This window comes from Podarcis vaucheri (genome assembly GCF_965113315.1).
Source record: "Podarcis vaucheri genome assembly, chromosome: 9".
NCBI classification, from domain to species: domain Eukaryota; kingdom Metazoa; phylum Chordata; class Lepidosauria; order Squamata; family Lacertidae; genus Podarcis; species Podarcis vaucheri.
Window position 1 is genome coordinate 44,999,302 of NC_138767.1, and position 19,039 is coordinate 45,018,340.

General features: G+C 42.2%; 1 long non-coding RNA gene across 1 annotated transcript; it reads left to right on the forward strand.

Moving 5' to 3' along the window:
- Positions 1-765: 765 nt before the first annotated feature.
- On the forward strand, positions 766-16,512 carry LOC309540464. Its single transcript, XR_014223317.1, has 3 exons — positions 766-874; positions 15,327-15,456; positions 16,337-16,512. It is a non-coding gene; the product is annotated as an uncharacterized lncRNA (long non-coding RNA).
- The last annotated feature ends 2,527 nt before the right edge of the window (positions 16,513-19,039 follow it).

Here is a 19,039-nt window from a genome sequence, read left to right on the forward strand (position 1 = left end):
CTTATGTTACAAGGTAGCAGACCAAAAAGTCCAAAGCCCAAATAGTCTGTAGTGGTGGGGTTCAAGCCCAAGAGAATAACACCAAGATCATCTTTATACAGTCATACCTCGGGATAAATATGCTTCAGGATAAGTGTTTTCGGGTTGTGCTCCATGGCGACCCAGAAGTAACGGAGCGCATTACTTCTGGGTTTCGCCACTCGCGCATGCACAGATGGTCAAAATGAAGTCACACACATGCGTGGAAGCGGCGAAACGCGACCCGTGCATGCGCAGATGCACAGTCACGTCTTACGTTCTATTCAGGATGCGAACAGGGCTCCGGAACGGATCCGCATCCCGAGGTTCCACTGTAATTCTTCTTACACAGTTGTTTGTCATTTCACTTCCCCCTTTCCCCATCATAATGGCCTTTGTGTAATGAACTCAAAGCAGGCATGCCAGGTTCCACTCCACATTGGGGTTGTAATGTCACACAGCACAATGTGGCACATGCATAGCATCACATGATGCAACAGGCCCCATCAGACCCTTCCATGGCTGTGATGAGCTCCGTCGGGCCTTGGTGCACTGTGTGACATCATACACACAACATGTTGGGTCACCCGACCAGGCACCCACAGTGGAAGTTTTGTGGATGCCTTAGTACCCAGGGCTCTGCAAAGACAGCACCTGTGACTCAAAAAAAGAAGGCAATGTCATGAAGCAAAAAAATAATGCCCCGGGTATTATTTGAAGCAAATAATATTTGAAGTAAATAATGCCCCTCCCCAACCAGGTCCCCTCTATATATGTGCTGGCTGAAACTGGGGGAAATGGAAGTCTAATAACATCTAAAGGGCACTAGATTGGAGAAGTTAGAAATATCATACAAGTATGTTAGGTCCAATCTACGCCAGAAATAGCCCATAGTAAAATAAGTGTACAGTATAGTAAAATAAGTGTAAAATACGCTTCAGGTTACATACGCTTCAGGTTACAGACTCCGCTAACCCAGAAATAGTACCTCGGGTTAAGAACTTTGCTTCAGGATGAGAACAGAAATCGTGTGGCGGTGGGGGGCAACAGCGGGAGGGCTCATTAGCTAAAGTGGTGCTTCAGGTTAAGAACAGTTTCAGGTTAAGAACGGACCTCCAGAGTGAATTAAGTACATAACCAGAGGTACCACTGTATTCTATTATTTAGCAGTATATTAAAATACTTTACTCATAGCTCCCCACTTTCTGTTCAAGCTACCATAAATTTCTAAAGACCTTGGGTGGCATCCAACTAATGTATCCAGTCAGCACAAGGATTTATTCATGTGCAACAGTACTCCACCCACCCACCCACCTCTCCTCCACCCTTCAAGCTCCCCAAACCTACTCCAGAAGGCTGGACAACTAGGATGGAGCATATTGCATATCTTGAGAGAGGCAGTTCCACAGCCATGGGGCCACCACAGAAAAGGCTGCATCCCTTGTATATACCCCCTGCCTTCCCTTCCATTGCTCCAGGATCTTCCCAGCTGGTCACGTGTTCCAGACCTCATTCTTGCATGTCTATTACAATTTTCTGCCTACTGAGAGAAAAATAAAGGACCCCTGGACAGTTAAGTCCAGTCGAAGACAACTATGGGGTGCGGCACTCATCTTGCTTCAGGCCAAAGAATCCAGTGTTTGTCCACAGACAGCTTTCTGGGTCATGTGGCCAGCATGACTAAACCGCTTCTGGTGCACGGAGGACCATGACAAGTGGTAGAGCGCATGGAAGCGCCATTTACCTTTCCGCTGCAGCGGTACCTATTTATCTACTCTCACTGGTGTGCTTTTGAACTGCTAGGTTGGCAGAAGCTGGGACAAAGAAATGGGAGCTCACCCTGTTGTGGGGATTCGAACTGCCGACCTCCCAATCAGCAAACCCAAGAGGATCAGTAGTTTAGTCCACAGCGCCACCCACTCCCCACAAATATACTGCTGGGAGCACACTAAAAAATTGTTTCCCAAATGAAAGATTTCTAAAAAGAGTGAGGAGATTAAAGTGGAATATGGTACTCTTGTGTTGAGCAGTAGAATTCCCAAAGTTTTGGAGTTGCTGGATAACAGTGTTAGCCCACTCCCTGTCTGCTGAAAATAGAAGGTTATGTGCTTTCACCATTTCTTCCTGCTGAGATCTTTTATATTTATGGTGTACATTTCCTTCATTTTTTTAAAAAAAAAATGGAGGAAACTATGCCTTTCTAGGATAAATATCTTTAAAAAAACAACGCTGAGTTTGTATAAACAAAAGAAAGAACCTTTGAATCTGGATTTTGTTCTGTTTGAGTGAGCAGCCGTCTGTCTCAATGAACTGCACACATTACACTTCATCCTCCAGAGATTCTCATCACACAAGTTAGAATGAGTGAAAACATGCTTTTATCTTGTTCTAAAAGGGACAAAATTCACAACCTCTTTCCCACCCAAGCAAAGCACAGCATATGGGAAATACTGTAATTGGGGAAAGCATCCATTGGGCAGTCAGGGGGTAAGGGGAGATTACAGAATCTCCCCTTATAGAATTTATTTTTTTTACCTGTATAAAATTAATGCTGGATGTTAAATCATCAAATGAAAATATCAAGAAGATTCTCCACAGTCTATATCAAGCAGTGAACTATTTTTTAATAGTTTTTAATCCTCTGAAGATTACCCGCTTATGATATTTTAACATTTTACTCATTTAGCTGTATCATTAACTATATTTCCATGTGGTCCACAGATAACCAAAACAAAACAAAAAACCCCATTCTTTAGAAACAGGACTATCAGATGATTTTAAAAAGTGATCCCTGTGCCATTTTTCTGGAATATTGAAACAATGATGGCGATAGCACATCTTGTTCAGTATTTCAGTTCTCTTGTACTTTGATATGTAAGTGAATCAACTAATCCCACACTGCAACAACAACAACAAAGTAAAAGGGCTTTACTTTGACTAAATCACATTCTAGGTATGTAGGCAAGTATAATTTGTGTTTTGTCCAGGAAAGGAACTTCCAGAAGGGAAAAAATGGGCAAAGTGATGGAAAAGAGCTATATCAAAGGCACAACGAGTTTACTGGTGCCAGCACAAAAGAAGGTCATTCCAAACAGTAACTAGATTCTCCCATAAATGATTAAATAAGACAGCCAATTCTCTATGAATTCATATTGTTTGCATCCATGGTGCACCTGTTCACTAATGTGCTCTTTTGAGTATGGATAGGAAATGTGATCTGGCCTCACCTTAATGTTGTTATTATAAGAATGCATACAATGCAAATGTCTCTGAAAAAAGAGATGTCATACAAAGGAGGACAACTCAACTTTACTGTGATGCTAGCAAGGAAGCAGGTGTTGTTTTGGAAAAACTAATCTGTATATCTTCTCTTACTGTAGGTCATGTGGCAATAATGCTGATGGCCCCTCCCTGGGAAACCTCCCCTCCCCCCAAAACCCTTTCCAGATAGGAAATAATATCTAATAAAATGGGTGTATTGAGTCTCTATATTGAATGTCAGGATTTAGCCATTCATTATGAGACAGCAAACACACATGCAAAGCTAATAGGACATCTCTAAACTGTCATGCTGGCTCCTCACATTTCCCATTTTATGCTGAACTGTAGGTAAGTCTGGTTGCTTTCTCATACCTTTTTATGTTTATTTGACCTTCCCAATTCAAAGTCTGGAATATAAGGGTGTTTTCACCCGCAAGGCTAAAGCAACTTGTGTCAACTGGATTTTCTTGAACTGCTTTAAATCTCTCAAACAGTAGAAACAATAAATTTGCAAGAAATGTTAACTGTTTAAAAGCATATCTCAAGGGGTGTGCATTGGATTGGGTTTACTCACAAGGCAAAGCAGGATACCTTGGACTGGATTCTCAGAGTTGAAGTGCTATTTCTAGGAGGTGGCACCTTTTGATGATGTGGGCATCACACTAATGCTATGATCAAGCATTTGCTGAAAGCAAAATAAATTACTCTAAGTTTACCATAACTCCAGAATGGGATGGTGGACAAAACCTAAAATTTGCAAGATTTTTCCTTTGCCAATTGTGGCCAAAAATTAAAAAAAATGTTATGGGTGGTTTTTTTCCCTTTTTAAAAAAGGAAAAAACACAAAAGGCCCTGGACTTATTTGCCTATAATTTGGAAGTCTTTAACCACTTCATAGGGACGCAGGTGGTGCTGTGGGTTAAACCACGGAGCCTAGGACTTGCCTATCAGAAGGTCGGCAGTTCGAATCCCTGTGACGGGGTGAGCTCCCGCTGCTCGGTCCCTGCTCCTGCCAACCTAGCAGTTCAAAAGCACATCAAAGTGCAAGTAGATAAATAGGTACTGCTCCGGCGGGAAGGTAAACGGCGTTTCTGTGCTCTGCTCTGGTTCGCCAGAAGCGGCTTAGTCATGCTGGCCATATGACCCTGAAGCGGTATGCCAGCTCCCTCGGCCAATAAAGTGAGATGAGCATCGCAACCCCAGAGTCGGTCACAACTGGACCTAATGGTCAGGGGTCCCTTTACCTTTAACCACTTCATAGAGTGGTTGAAGTTTGCCAAATTATAGAGGTCATTATATTACAGTGGTACCTCGGGTTAAGAACTTAATTCATTCTGGAGGTCCGTTCTTAACCTGAGGTACCACTTTAGCTAATGGGGCTCCCACTGCTGCTGCTGTGCCGCCACCACCACACGATTTCTGTTCTCTTCCTGAGGTAAAGTTCTTAACCCGAGGTACTATTTCCAGCTTTGTGGAGTCTGTAACCTGACGTGTCTGTAACCCGAAGTACCACTGTATGCATATTTCATCCAAATTTGTCCAAAGGAAAAAAAGTTATAACCGGAGCACACGGAAACGCCATTTACCTTCCCGCGGCAGTGGTACCTATTCATTTACTTGTACTGGCATCCTTTTGAACTGCTAGGTTAGCAGGAGCTGGGACAGAGCAATGGGAGATAACCCCATCACAGGGATTTGAACCACCAACCTTCTGATCAGAAAGCCCAAGAGGCTCAGTGGTTTAAACCACAGCACCACTGGCATCCCTTTTTTGCTACTATTACCAGCATACATATAGTGTATTGCACCATGGCTGTTCCTTTACTCTTTGGTAACATCTGATTGGGGTGTATGGGGGGTGTACAGTTTAGTTGTATACTATTTACTGAGAACTAACTTCCATTGGGTTCAGTTATGCTTACTCCAAAGTAAGTGAGTAGAGGGTTACAGCTAGATTTACCTCCTACACCAGTGCCACCCTAACCACGTTGCCATTCCTATTCACATGGCCTGCTTCCATCAAATACAACTGGAATTTCCATTTAGTAGTAGTTCCCACTGCTGGTTAGGTATATGCCAGGACTATGGTACAGAAATAAATAAAATGGAACAACCTATTTTCTTACATTAAGGGGCTCCTATTATCTCAAACATCTCATTAGCTGTATGATGGTATGATCACCAGTTTTGCATTTCCCAATACATTTATGCACCATCTGCCACAGTTTCAATAGAGCTGGAGATGTTTTTTGTAGAATGCAGGTTTGTAAAAAAAAAAAAAAAAGCAATAAGCAATAAGAAGTTTGAATGTCAATCATTGTAAAATTAAAGAACTCAGGTGGCTTATCTGAATCTCCCCAACTGGAACAACTTCTGTCAGTCATCAAGACTGGGTATTGCCAGCGCTGTAACAAGACAGCACTAAACCATCTTTGGTGGTCAGATCAAGACCTTGTCTGCTTTAGATCTATCCCTGGGGGATTTGAAGTTCATAAAAGATTCATGCTGGGAGAATAACTGAAAAGATTGTCTTCCTGATGACAATTTATTTAATAGCGAATCAACATCTAGACATCTCAAAATACAAAAGAGTTTTTGACAGCCCAAAGCCACCTTCGGTTAGCAACACAAGATTTTCAAACCATGTTTCACAAAGTGGATTAGTGAGAATTATGTATAGTCACTATGTACAGCAATAACTTTTTAAATGATTTGTAATTCCTGGGGAAAGATCCCTCTCAATATGAAAACAAAACCTTCCATCAGGGCTTCATTGTTGCTGTAAAACATTCCCTACTGTGTTTATGAATGTGACCATGTGTGACTATTAGATGTAACAAATTAACTCTTGGCACGATTTGAGAAAGAGAGAACACTAGATGATGATAGATAGATAGATAGATGATAGATAGATAGATAGATAGATAGATAGATAGATAGATATAGATAGATGATAGATAGATGATAGATGATAGATAGATGATAGATAGATGATAGATAGATAGATAGATAGAGAGAGAGAGAGAGAGAGAGAGAGAGAGAGATAGATAGATAGATAGATAGATAGATAGATAGATAGATAGATGATAGATGATAGATAGATAGATAGATAGATAGATAGATAGATGATGGATATAGCTCGATAACCAAACAGCTACATTTGTTTTCCTTTGGAGATAGGCTTATTAAGTACTTTCAAATACAGAAATGCATTATAGTTAACCCAACCCAATTTCAGATATCCTTTCAGTCATCTGCCATGCTATCTCTAGCAGGGAGTCACAGGTACTGGTTTGGCAAAGAATGCCTAAAACAAAAAGCTGTGGTGCCATTCATTTTCTGTGAATTTAGCTTGCAATCCTATCATTTGCATCCTGCTATGTAAATGCTACATTTATTAGATAAAGCAGAAAATAATACAGTACTTAGGAGTGGCTCAAGTGTTGCAGCAAATGACAGATGATCTACCATTCTTGGCTCATTCATTTCAAGCTCTCCCAGTAAGCATTTAGAGAAAGTTCGTGTTTTTGTCACCAAGGCTTCTCCTGGATTTGTAGCTTTGGCACAAGCCGACTAAGTGTAGGTCATACCTGCATTACTCCTGGGGGGTTTGTTGTTCAGTTGCATTACCCATGCACTGAACATAGCAGGTGCCACCATTCTGTGAGTTGGGAAAGTGGATGTCACCATTGTGAGCAGTTCCTTCTACTAGCACATGGATCAAGACCAGGAACAGACCAGATGAAGATGCAGAGCAGGAAGGGAGCCCCATGCAGATTGTTGTACACACTACTTTTAGTTTAAAATCACACAAGCTTGGAATAATGCCCTGCAGCATGCATGGCTGATACATATATCAGGTAAGCATGCTCAGCTGGCCAACTTGGTATTATGAGCTAGGTAAACACAAACTTCAGTGCCCCCATCAAGTAGGTGTTTGTCTTGCAAAGCACATTTGCTAGGAAAATGCAAAGTGGAGTTGGAGGCAGGAGAGGTGGAAGAAGCTTTAGTAGGTGGGTGGACAAAGCTCAGGTTGGAACCTTGACCATCCGGCAGGGCTATCTCCACCCAGAAGCTTCATCCTCATTAGCCTATGGTGACAGTCTCCAGTTAAAATGAAACCCATTTCATTGCCTCAACTTCCGGACTAACAGTCAACATGCTCTAATTCGATCTTCTCTTACTTGTGTGATTCTGTATCACTTTGTATTATCACCCAGCAAATCAGATATGTTTCTGGCTAGGGGCGGGTAGGATGATTGCTGCAGGGTTATCCACTGTTTATCACCACCACCATTTCTGGGCATTACGTGGGTTTAAAATGTATGTTCAAATAGATGTGGATGGAGACATTGATCTCAACAGGCACATGAGACAGATGGAATTGCAACCAATTTCCCCCCTGAGAACTTGGGAAAGCCCATGAGGTTTTGAGAGTGCTCAAAGAAAATAGTCTCAGAAACCTGCTCATTTATTTATTTTTGAGGTGAATATAGGGTGTTTGTGACGCTATGAAGGTTAGGAGCCCACAAATAAAGATATCAATTTTAGTTATTACTTTCAAAATGTACAGTGGTATGCTAGAGATGTTCCCCCAACTCCCCCAAAATTATTTGTTCACATCTACAAGGACTATTTTCTTATTTCCTTTCCAGATAATTGCTTGCACTGAAACCATCTCATGTCAAAACTAATTCCAAAGCATTTGGCTGTAAGAAATACTATAGCTCCTGCCCTATATCCACTTTCATGGGAGTAAGCTCCAGTTAGCTGAACGGGACTTAGTTTTGAATAGCAATGTGCATAATTGTGCCCTAAGTTGCTTATTATATGGAACTCCTTAAGTTTTGATCCTAAAGAATTCACATCTTTATAGAACGGGCAACTGGCTAGTAAATGTTGTTGCTGCTGTTTTTAGGCCAACTCAAGAAAGATAGATTTTTGCAAGCTGTAGATTTTCAGAAACTGTGTGTCCTCAATATGGGAATGAAACAAATACAGTGAAAAGCATTTTTAAAAAAATAACCTTTATTGCAGGGGTGAAGAAACCCGAAGGAAGGACCACAGCTCAGTGGTAGAGCAATTAGAAAGTTCAACGTTCAAACTGGGCAGGGGAGCCAACAATAGGGGGGATTAGGGGCCCGAGCAACCAGACAATATTTGTTATGGGTGCTCAGCACCCGCACTGCAGGACCCCTGATGCAACTTCCAGTGCCTTGCAAAGCACCAGAGGTCATGCCTGAGGCCTTGTGAGACCTTGGAGATGCCGTCTGAGGCCTTGCAAGACCTCAGAACCTGACTTCCAGTGCCACAGGACAGGTTCTGAGGCTGTAGGGCATGTGATGTCATGACGTCACATCGCAATGTCACGTCATGACGTCATGTCGTGCACGATGGGCACCCATAACCTGGGGTCCAAATCAGCACCCCTGAAACTGGGGTATCACCAAGTAGGGATGGCAGACATTCCCTGCTTGGAACCTTGGAGAGCTGTTGCAAGTCAGTGTAGACAATGCTCTGTAAAACGGACCAATGGTCTGCGTAAGTGTGAGACAGTTTCCTATGTTCCTATTCCCTCACAGGGAATCTTCTGGTAGGGTTGCCATATTTCAAACAGTGAAAATCCAGGCAGAAAAGTTGTTGAGTTTTTGGGGGCCAAAGTTACGGCCAGCCCATGATGCCAACTGCAGTAATCCAGATATGTCCAGACGTATACATTCTGGGAACTGTGTGCCAGTGGGTTGTGTGTCAATGGAGAGGACCCTTAGCTCTGTAGACTAAGCTATATTCCAGCTATGCAAAAGCCAAATGTTTCTGCATCCTCCTCCACCTCTCCCAGAAGTAAGAAAGATGCATTGTGGTAGTTCAAGGACACATTCCAGCGAGGCAAAAATACTCAAAGAGGGTGCAGAACAGGGCCAGTGAGGGGGCTGATCTGATGAGATGAAATGGCCTTGATCCTGAGAGCCAGATAAGGAGGTCTGAAGTGCCACATTCGTATACACCCACCCCAGGCTTGCAATTACCTAAAGGTAAAGGGACCCCTGACCATTAGGTCCAACCGTGGCCGACTCTGGGGTTGCGGCGCTCATCTCGCTTTATTGGCCAAGGGAGCCAGCGTACAGCTTCTGGGTCATGTGGCCAGCATGACTGAGCCGCTTCTGGCAAACCAGAGCAGCGCATGGAAAAGCCATTTACCTTCCCGCCGGAGCAGTAACTATTGATCTACTTGCACTTTGACATGCTTTCGAACTGCTAGGTTGGCAGGAGCAGGGACCGAGCAACGGGAGCTCGCCCCTTCGCGGGGATTCGAACCGCCAACCTTCTGATAGGCAAGTCCTAGGCTCTGTGGTTTAACCCACAGCGCAACCATTACCTACTCCAGCTTTATTGGTTCATTCAACCTATATCCCATCCATTCTGTCTATTCACTTACTCCTAAGGTTTTTTTTGAAACTGAGTGATATCATTCAGAACATGAAGCACCAGCTTTACATATCAGATGCTTCCAGGTATCTCCTATCATGGAGGGCATGATATCCCTGTCATTTGAGCACACTGCTGCTTAACTAACAAACAGTGTAGGATTAACTTTTGAGCTGCTGTGCAAGTTCAAACCTTTCTGTGTGGAGAAGTGCAAAATCTGATGTCATCAAAAGAGAGGACTAAAAGTATTGGCATGGATTTATGTATAACATTACGGCTATGATGAGAAGTAGTGGGTGTGCAATTTGGATAGTTCAGTGCTAATGTAGTTCTGAGGCCCCCATCTGCCTTGGCACTAAAAATCCCACAATTGGTCTCATAAAAAAGTCCCTTTTCAATGTGCTAATTATATCAGTGTTATCTGGCAGGTCTAATTACGGCCTTAAAGAATATATGTAAAGTGTGTGTGCGCGCGCACACACACACACACACACACACTGTATACAAAAAGGTTTTCAAAACCATGCCTTCTGGTGGATTAACCTGGGGTGATGCAGACAGAACACAACAGATGGGTATTATTTTAATTTAACAGGATGTATCCCATATCCCAAAACTGTAGATAAATGCAGTATTTCCTCCTAACTTCTGAAGAAGCAGACATTAAGGCATTGCATACTCTCCCTATTTTGTACATGAGCTTGGAAGTTTATTTTTAAAAGCAACTAATTCAAGTTTAACATGTCCAAAAAGGACATGTTCCCATTTGTCCTTTTATACAAAATGAACTTTTATACAAAATGGGACGCGGGTGGCGCTGTGGGCTAAAGCCTCAGCGCCTAGGGCTTGCCGATCGGAAGGTCGGCGGTTCGAATCCCCGCGGCGGGGTGCGCTCCCGCTGCTCGGTCCCAGCGCCTGCCCACCTAGCAGTTCGAAAGTACCCCCGGGGGCAAGTAGATAAATAGGTACCGCTTACCAGCGGGAAGGTAAACGGCGTTCCGTGTGCGGCTCTGGCTCGCCAGAGCAGCGTTGTCACGCTGGCCACGTGACCCGGAAGTGTCTTCGGACAGCGCTGGCCCCCGGCCAATAGATGTGAGATGGGCGCACAAACCCCAGAGTCTGTCAAGACTGGCCCTTTCGGGCAGGGGTACCTTTACCTTTACAAAATGAACTAGTTGGGTTCAGGTTCAGTTCACAGTTCTATTCACATTCATCCAAATGCTCCTTGGCTATTTCCCCCCAGCATTCAGAAGGCTGAGAGCTGCTGTGCTAAAGTGTAAAATATACTTAAGAAGAGTGGAATGCAAAATGATTAATTTGTTTTTCTCAACAATTATCATGTTTAAGCTTAAAGGCTCAAAGTGTCTAAAGATGAAGGAAGACATTCAAAGTTCTTAACCCCCCCCCCCCAAAAAAAAAAAACTTAATTCATGTTCAATTCACCCAGCAGCAATTATGGGAACAACTTTCAGGTGTAGTTCAGAGATTTTCGAACTAATTCACTGAACATTGTTAAAACAAATTACTTTATTCCAAGCACAGTCTACACCACAGCTTTGGTATAGATTATCCAACACTTCTACTTGAACCCCAGCTTTCTGGTACAGCTTCCATTTATTTTCTGTTCCAGGCTCCCCTGGATCCCAGTAACAATGGCTATTGGTGGGGAACATATTTCCAGTGACTGCACCCAGGCTCTGAAACTACCTCCCAATCTTTTAGCCTTAGCTGGAAAGTCCTGTGTTGCCTATTTTTATTCTGCTGAGCTGTTCGTCTGTTATTAGTTATAACTGGCTCCTGTTCATTTTGTCCTTATCATTATAGTTACATGGGTGTGTTTGGCACTAAATATCCTGGAATTGGTCTCCTGGGGGGGGGCCTCTTTTATAGCTGTGCCACCCAATTATAGCTATGTCATCTGACAGGTCATACACATACACACACACACGTACTACGTCTGCAATTCTGACCAAAAAGTGAGCAACCATTTGCTAAACTTCAACTCTGCAAACCCTAGCCTATCAGATTTATCAATAATTCCAGGTTCAATTCCCAGGGTTTCCAAATAGGTTTGGGAATGACTCCTTCCTGAAACCCTGGGAAAACACTGCCAGTCAGTGTCAGAATACTGGGCTAGTTGAACATGTGGTCTTTTGTGTATTTAATTTATTGATATTTATAAAAATGCTTATATGACACCATCTCACGTAATATATCAAGGTGGTGTACAGTGATATATACAAACACATAGTTCCTATGCCTCCCTCCAAATCCCCTTTTCAATCCAGCCCACCTGACTTCCTCTTCTGGCAGCAGAAATGGGATGGAGCAAGGGAGGGCAGTCTCCCCCATCCATCTTTTCTCTTTCCGATTCACCACTATTAGGGTTACAAGGAAAGGCTTAGGAATGCACTGAAATGTGGCTTCCCCAGAACTTTCAGTCTATTGTGTTTATATTGTATCTGAAGTGACCACCACAAATTGATGGTATTTCTGAGGTAGGAAAGACAAATCTTGCAAATGTCACTCATACTACTACTACTACTACTACTACTAATAATAATAATAATAATTTATACCCCGCTTCCAACAAAAGATTAAAAATACATTTAAACATCAGGCTTCCCTAAACAAGACTTCCTTCAGATGTCTTCTAAACGTCAGATAGTTGTTTATTTCTTTGACATCTGATGGGAGGGTGTTTCACAGGGCGGGCACCACTACCAAGAATTCCCTCTGCCTGGTTCACTGTAACTTTGCTTCTCGCAGTGAAGGAACCGCCAGAAGGCCCTCAGCGTTGGACCTTAGTGTCCAGGCAGAACAACGGGTGTAGAGACAATGCATAAAATCATGCAACAGGGTGAGACCACAAAAGTCCAAGTATTTCAGCCTCCTGTAACAAGACAGGACTGCTCACACCAGTTTCCTGCAAATCAAACTTTGGCAGTTCATGCCATAGCTTGGAACAGGCTGAGAACACGTGAACCAAATCACATTGACAAAAACAGCATCTGATGACACAAAGCAATTAAAAGACACCTTCTAAAAGTGGGGGGGGGGAGGCAAAAGCAAAGCAAAATAAAATAAAACATATAGCACAAGCACATACTCTCCTCTTATCATTGCATCTACTTCTCAGTAGAAAAGGGATTTCAGCAAAACAAATGGACAGTGATTGCCTTGCATGCTGGTTTGCATTGCTATGTAGCTTTGTTGTTGTTTAGTCGTTTAGTCGTGTCCGACTCTTCGTGACCCCATGGACCAGAGCATGCCAGGCACATCTGTCCTCCACTGCCTCCCGCAGTTTGATCAAACTCATGCTGGTAGCTTCAAGAACACCATCCAACCATCTCATCCTCTGTCGTCCCCTTCTTTATGGTCCAGCTCTCACTTCCATACATCACTACTGGGAAAACCATAGCTTTTACTATATGGACCTTTGTTGGCAAGGTGATGTCTCTACTTTTTAAGATGCTGTCTAGGTTTGTCATTACTTTTCTCCCAAGAAGCAGGCGTCTTTTAATTTCGTGACTGCTGTCACCATCTGCAGTGATCATGGAGCCCAAGAAAGTAAAATCTCTCACTGCCTCCATTTCTTCCCCTTCTATTTGCCAGGAGGTGATGGGACCAGCGGCCATGATCTTCGTTTTTTGAATGTTGAGCTTCAAACCATATTTTGCGCTCTCCTCTCTCACCCTCAATAAAAGGTTCTTTAATTCCTCCTCACTTTCTGCCATCAAGGTTGTGTCATCTGCATATCTGAGGTTGTTGATATTTCTTCCGGCAATCTTAATTCCGGCTTCAGATTCATCCAGCCCAGCCTTTCGCATGATGAATTCTGCATATAAGTTAAATAAGCAGGGAGACAATATACAGCCTTGTCGTACTCCTTTCCCAATTTTGAACCAATCAGTTGTTCCATATCCAGTTCTAACTGTAGCTTCTTGTCCCACATAGAGATTTCTCAGGAGACAGATGAGGTGATCAGGCACTCCCATTTCTTTAAGAACTTGCCATAGTTTGCTGTGGTCGACACAGTCAAAGGCTTTTGCATAGTCAATGAAGCAGAAGTAGATGTCTTTATGGAACTCTCTTTCTCCATAATCCAGCACATGTTTGCAATTTGCTATGTAGCTACTTTACATTATTCTTAGCTGCAGCAGTATTTTTTCAGATTGTGAATTGCTTGACACATAAGGAATCTCCAAGAAGTTTAAAAAAATATAAAAATATCAGAAAAAAGAACAACATACTGTGATAAAAACTGAACAAACGACTATATATTTTTTAAGTTGTTTGTCTTATTTGCTATGCATTGAGACACCTCTTAAGATATACTAACCACATTTTGCATGAAGGTTCCTGAGATGAAGGAGCAGGTTTCCGCTGTGTTTGGAAACAAATGGACAGCATTTAAAATCAATATCCTGGACTGAAACTTTCAAACTGCACTGATTTAAAAAACTGCAGTGATCATTTGCTTTTTAGGAATCCCTGAGCAACACTGAGTGCAAGGCTGTTGTTGTTTAGTCATTTAGTCGTGTCTGACTCTTCGTGACCTCATGGATCAGAGCACGCCAGGCACTCCTGTCTTCCACTGACTCCCGCAGTTTGATCAAACTCATGCTGGTAGCTTTGAGAACACTGTCCAACCATGTCGTCCTCTGTCGTCCCCATCTCCTTGTGCCCTCCATCTTTCCCAACATCAGGGTCTTTTCCAGGGAGTCTTCTCTTCTGGCCAAAGTATTGGAGCCTCAGCTTAGGATCTGTCCTTCCAGTGAGCACTCAGGGCTGATTTCCTTCAGAATGGAGAGGTTTGATCTTCTTGCAGTCCATGAGACTCTCAAGAGTCTCCTCCAGCACCATAATTCAAAAGCATCAATTCTTCGGCTATCAGCCTTCTTTATGGTCCAACTCTCACTTCCATACATCACTACTGGGAAAACCATGGCTTTAACTATACGGACCTTTGTTGGCAAGGTGATGTCTCTGCTTTTTAAGATGCTGTCTAGGTTTGTCATTGCTTTTCTCCCAAGGAGCAGGCATCTTTTAATTTCATGACTGCTGTCGCCATCTGCAGTGATCATGGAGCCCAAGAAAGTAAAATCTCTCACTGCCTCCATTTCTTCCCCGTCTATTTGCCAGGAGGTGATGAAACCAGTGGCTATGATCTTCATTTTTTTGATGTTGAGCTTCAAACCATATTTTGCGCTCTCCTCTTTCACCCTCATTAAAAGGTTCTTTAATTCCTCCTCACTTTCTGCCATCAGTGTTGTGTATAGGTCACTAGCAAGGCACCCAAAACTTCAGTGGACACATCATCAACAGACAGCAAAACTATCATAAGCCAGCAAATGTCAGGGAGAAAAGATACGTTTTTTGACCTGGTTACAAAAGGATGTTAATGATCACACCAGGTAGACTTCATTGGGGAAAGCGTTCCATAAGTGGGGAAACACAACTGAAAAGCTTCCCTCAAAGGGGGCACCTAGAAAAGGGTAAGATTTAATGATAAGTTCATATTGGGAGAGGTGCTCCAAAAGATTGGTTCTGGCAGTTAGGAATTTGAATGATAACATAATACTTATTCATAAATGTTTTGATTCTCCTTTTCCCAACAGATCACCAGAAAGACGGCCATGGGCTCCCCCTACACAGAGATGGAAATGGGAACTATTTTCTTTGCTGTGCTGGTATTTCTTCTCTGTACAGCATTTGGAATCTGTGGTGAAAATATCAGTCGGTTTAATGGTATGGAAATTGCCAACTTCAACATCCCTTGCAATATGAATAGCGATACATTGGAATGCTACATTACGCAACTATATCAGAGCAAAGGCCACCAACGTGGCAGCAATATTGTGACTGGCACCCCCAACACTCTCTCAAAATTCAAAATGTGTCCAGTGGGTAGTCCAAAATGGTTGGCAGCCCCTGCTTAAGGCAGTGCTTGAAGTGGGGTAGGTAAAAGGTAAAGGTACCCCTGACCAATAGGTCCAGTAGCGGACGACTCCAGGTTGCTGCGCTCCTCTCGCTCTATAGGCTGAGGAAGCTGGCATTTGTCCACAGACAGCTTCCGGGTCATGTGGCCAGCATGACTAAACCGCTTCTGCCGAACCATAGCAGCACACAGAAATGTGCTTTCGAACTGCTAGGTGGGCAGGAGCAGGGACGAAGCAACGGGAGCTCACCCCGTTGTGCGGATTCAAACCGCCAACCTTCTGATCAGCAAGCCCTAGGCTCTGTGGTTTAACCCACAGCACCACCCGCGTCCCCAAAGTGGGATAGAGTGCATCCCATCACTAACAGCAACCCTACCTATCCACTAGCATGCTCTTCCTTTAAACTACCTGAAGTTGTTAGAGTTGGAATACTTGGGAAGCCCCAATATTCAGGCTGCCATTGACATGGTAGCTGGGGAACGACATACATAGACATTTTACTAGACCAGATTTCATGAGGATCTCATTACAAGACAGCTGCAAACAAATAAATATACCTTTGTTTTGTTTTAAACCACCTCGGCTGTCAACAAGATGGACTATTCATCTCAGCCACAAGGTTGCTATTACATTGGAAAGAGATCAAAACATCAACATTTCAAATAACCAAAATCATGTCTTCATTGCAGATACAGGACAGAAATCAAGGGCATCTTCAGCGGAGCCACTTTATGTATGACCTGCTTGTTCTTTCCCTGAATATTCAGCCTTTGGGCTTCGTAACCAGAAGCTATCCAAATATGCCACAGTAGGTTTTTAAAAGTTGTTTTCAAAGAACACAGAAGTATTTAGAATATACCTAGGATTCAACCAGAAACTGAATGCTACAAAGCTAATATTGTTTAATTTGAGGTATGCATGTGAGCTGCTATAATAATTATAACGCCTGTGCTGTTGTCATTTTGCCCAGCCAATATTTTCTGCAGCATATTATTTTAATTTCTGTTGCTTTGTAAACAAATAAACTTCCAAAGAGGGAGGCACAAACACAAACACGGATTGTCGCCTGATCTCAACTCCTACACAATTTGTACTTACACCCACCATTAATACATGTTTAAATCAAAGATTCTGAATCCAGAAATAGATCTGAAAGTGTAGTCTGTAATCATTTATGGATCAACTTATAAACACTAGTAAGAACTCATGGGCTGAACTGCAATAAAAATAACGCTTGGAAATATTACTTGGCAAGAGATGCCCAGTGTCTGATTTTGCAAGACATTGAGTATCTGCATTGTTGTGACTGGTATTCTTCACTACCAAGCATTCCACATGAAAGAGCATTTAATAACAATGCAATAAGTACTCAACTGTTTACTCACAACCCTTGAAAGCACAATGCATTGCTCAAATGTTGGGAGAAAACATCAGATCCTTTGAATTGTCCAAGAAAAAAGTCATTCCTCTCCCCCTTCAGGGCCAACTCATGTCCATTTTTTTCATACCCATTCCTGAATATGCAAATTGTATAGATTGTCACATGAAAGGGGAATTAGATTTGTATTTAAAAATTCAGGCAGGCAGCCATTTTCCTTTGTAGTTCCCCCCACATTGATTGGTATTCACCAGTTATTTCCTAACAATAGCTGCCCTGTTCTCAGCTGATCTGTATGGATCAGCTGAAGAGGGGGCTGTGTGCCTCTGTGTTTGTGCAAAAGAGGGTGTGTGTGCCCATATTCCCTTATAGCCACCCCTACCACTGTCCCAAACCCCTGAACTAGATTGGCAAATCCTACCCACATCAGCAACCTGGAGCTTAACCCTGAGCACATGTAGGGAACTTTAGACCAGATTATCTTTGTCTCCAGTGACTTTCACACATGCAGTTAATTGTTTGTGGTCCTGCAAAAGGACATTCTTAGTGCTTTCAGAGCTTCTGGACTATCCTTCATCCCTTTTTCTGTTGTTATCCTGCTGCAGTTTTTACTCTCTTTTGGATTTTATGCCTTTGTTTTATTTGTATACTTTATAGGTTTTAACCTTTACTGTAAACTGCCCAAGAACTTTCCATAGTTGTGCAGCATAGTAATATAGTAGATCTATAAATACATACACTGATTCAGGACATAGTTACAATTTGCTAAAGGTCTTGCACTCAGTTAAAAACAATAAATAAATAAAAACCATTTTGTCAAAGATATAATAAAAATGAAACAAACGGAACATTAGCACTGCAGCGAACTGTTTAACACATATGGAGTGCAACCTTCCACTTGCCTAAAAAGAGGTAAGTCCCATAGAACTCCATGGGATTTACTCCTGGGTAAATATGTATAGATAAGTATGTAAGGGTGCAGCCTTTGTATCAAATCACTGCCTATTTGTAGGATTTGATGCTGACAGTACTTTTTACATAGGTTATGAAAAATGTGCAAAGATCTGCAACGTTAAGACACACATTCTAAATTCACGATAATGCCTCACCTGGAGCATAATAAGCTATTAAAATATTAACAGGTATTAATTGCATGTAACTAAAACACCTTATTTTATCCTCAACATATACCAGGTGGCATATACTATGAGCTGGGGCATTGTGGAACTTGGGAGGAAATGAGTCCAGACTATGTTTTATTCATGTTTCAAAATGGAATTCTCCATAGTATAAGCTTATAATCACTTCCATCATTTATTTAAATATCAAATTATATCTACATTAATTTCACAGTGTTTCTTTACCACGATGAGGAAATGCATCATAATGTCTCCTGAGGCTCTGCTGCAATGTATCATCATGTCAGCACTTTCAATTATTGATGGATTTTGGCACCTTCATCCAGAAATGTGGGGGGGGGAGATGTGAAGGAATATGCCCATCACTTTGCCAGGCACTGTGACAGGACAGGGACATGCAGATGATTCCTTTTCAGAAGAGGGCTTTGCTTTCACTTAAAACAAACAATACTATACTGGTGGGCGGGGAGCAGAATTCAGCACTTCCAAAAGGACAAGATACAAGCTCCATAGTAATTCTGGTTTTAAAATGTATGCTCAACATGTTGCATTCAGATAGTCCTTCTATCTGACTTTTTTTTTAATTGAGGAGAACTTGCCTTTCGAACAAGTAAGTGGAATGTTTGCACCTCAAGATCATTATTTTGAACAAAATGGCTGTGTTACTTATTGAAGCTTTAAATCCATTGACTACAGCTTAATCTCTGGACATTTTTATTTATTTAATTATAGCTATATGGTTACCCAGTAATTAATATTCTCAGAATACAAAGACATTTACTTCGAACACAGGCTCATATGATTCTTGCTAAATCGCTGAGGTTGATGTGTGGATTTGATTGATATTTAGCTTCAGTGAGTATTCTATGCCAGCA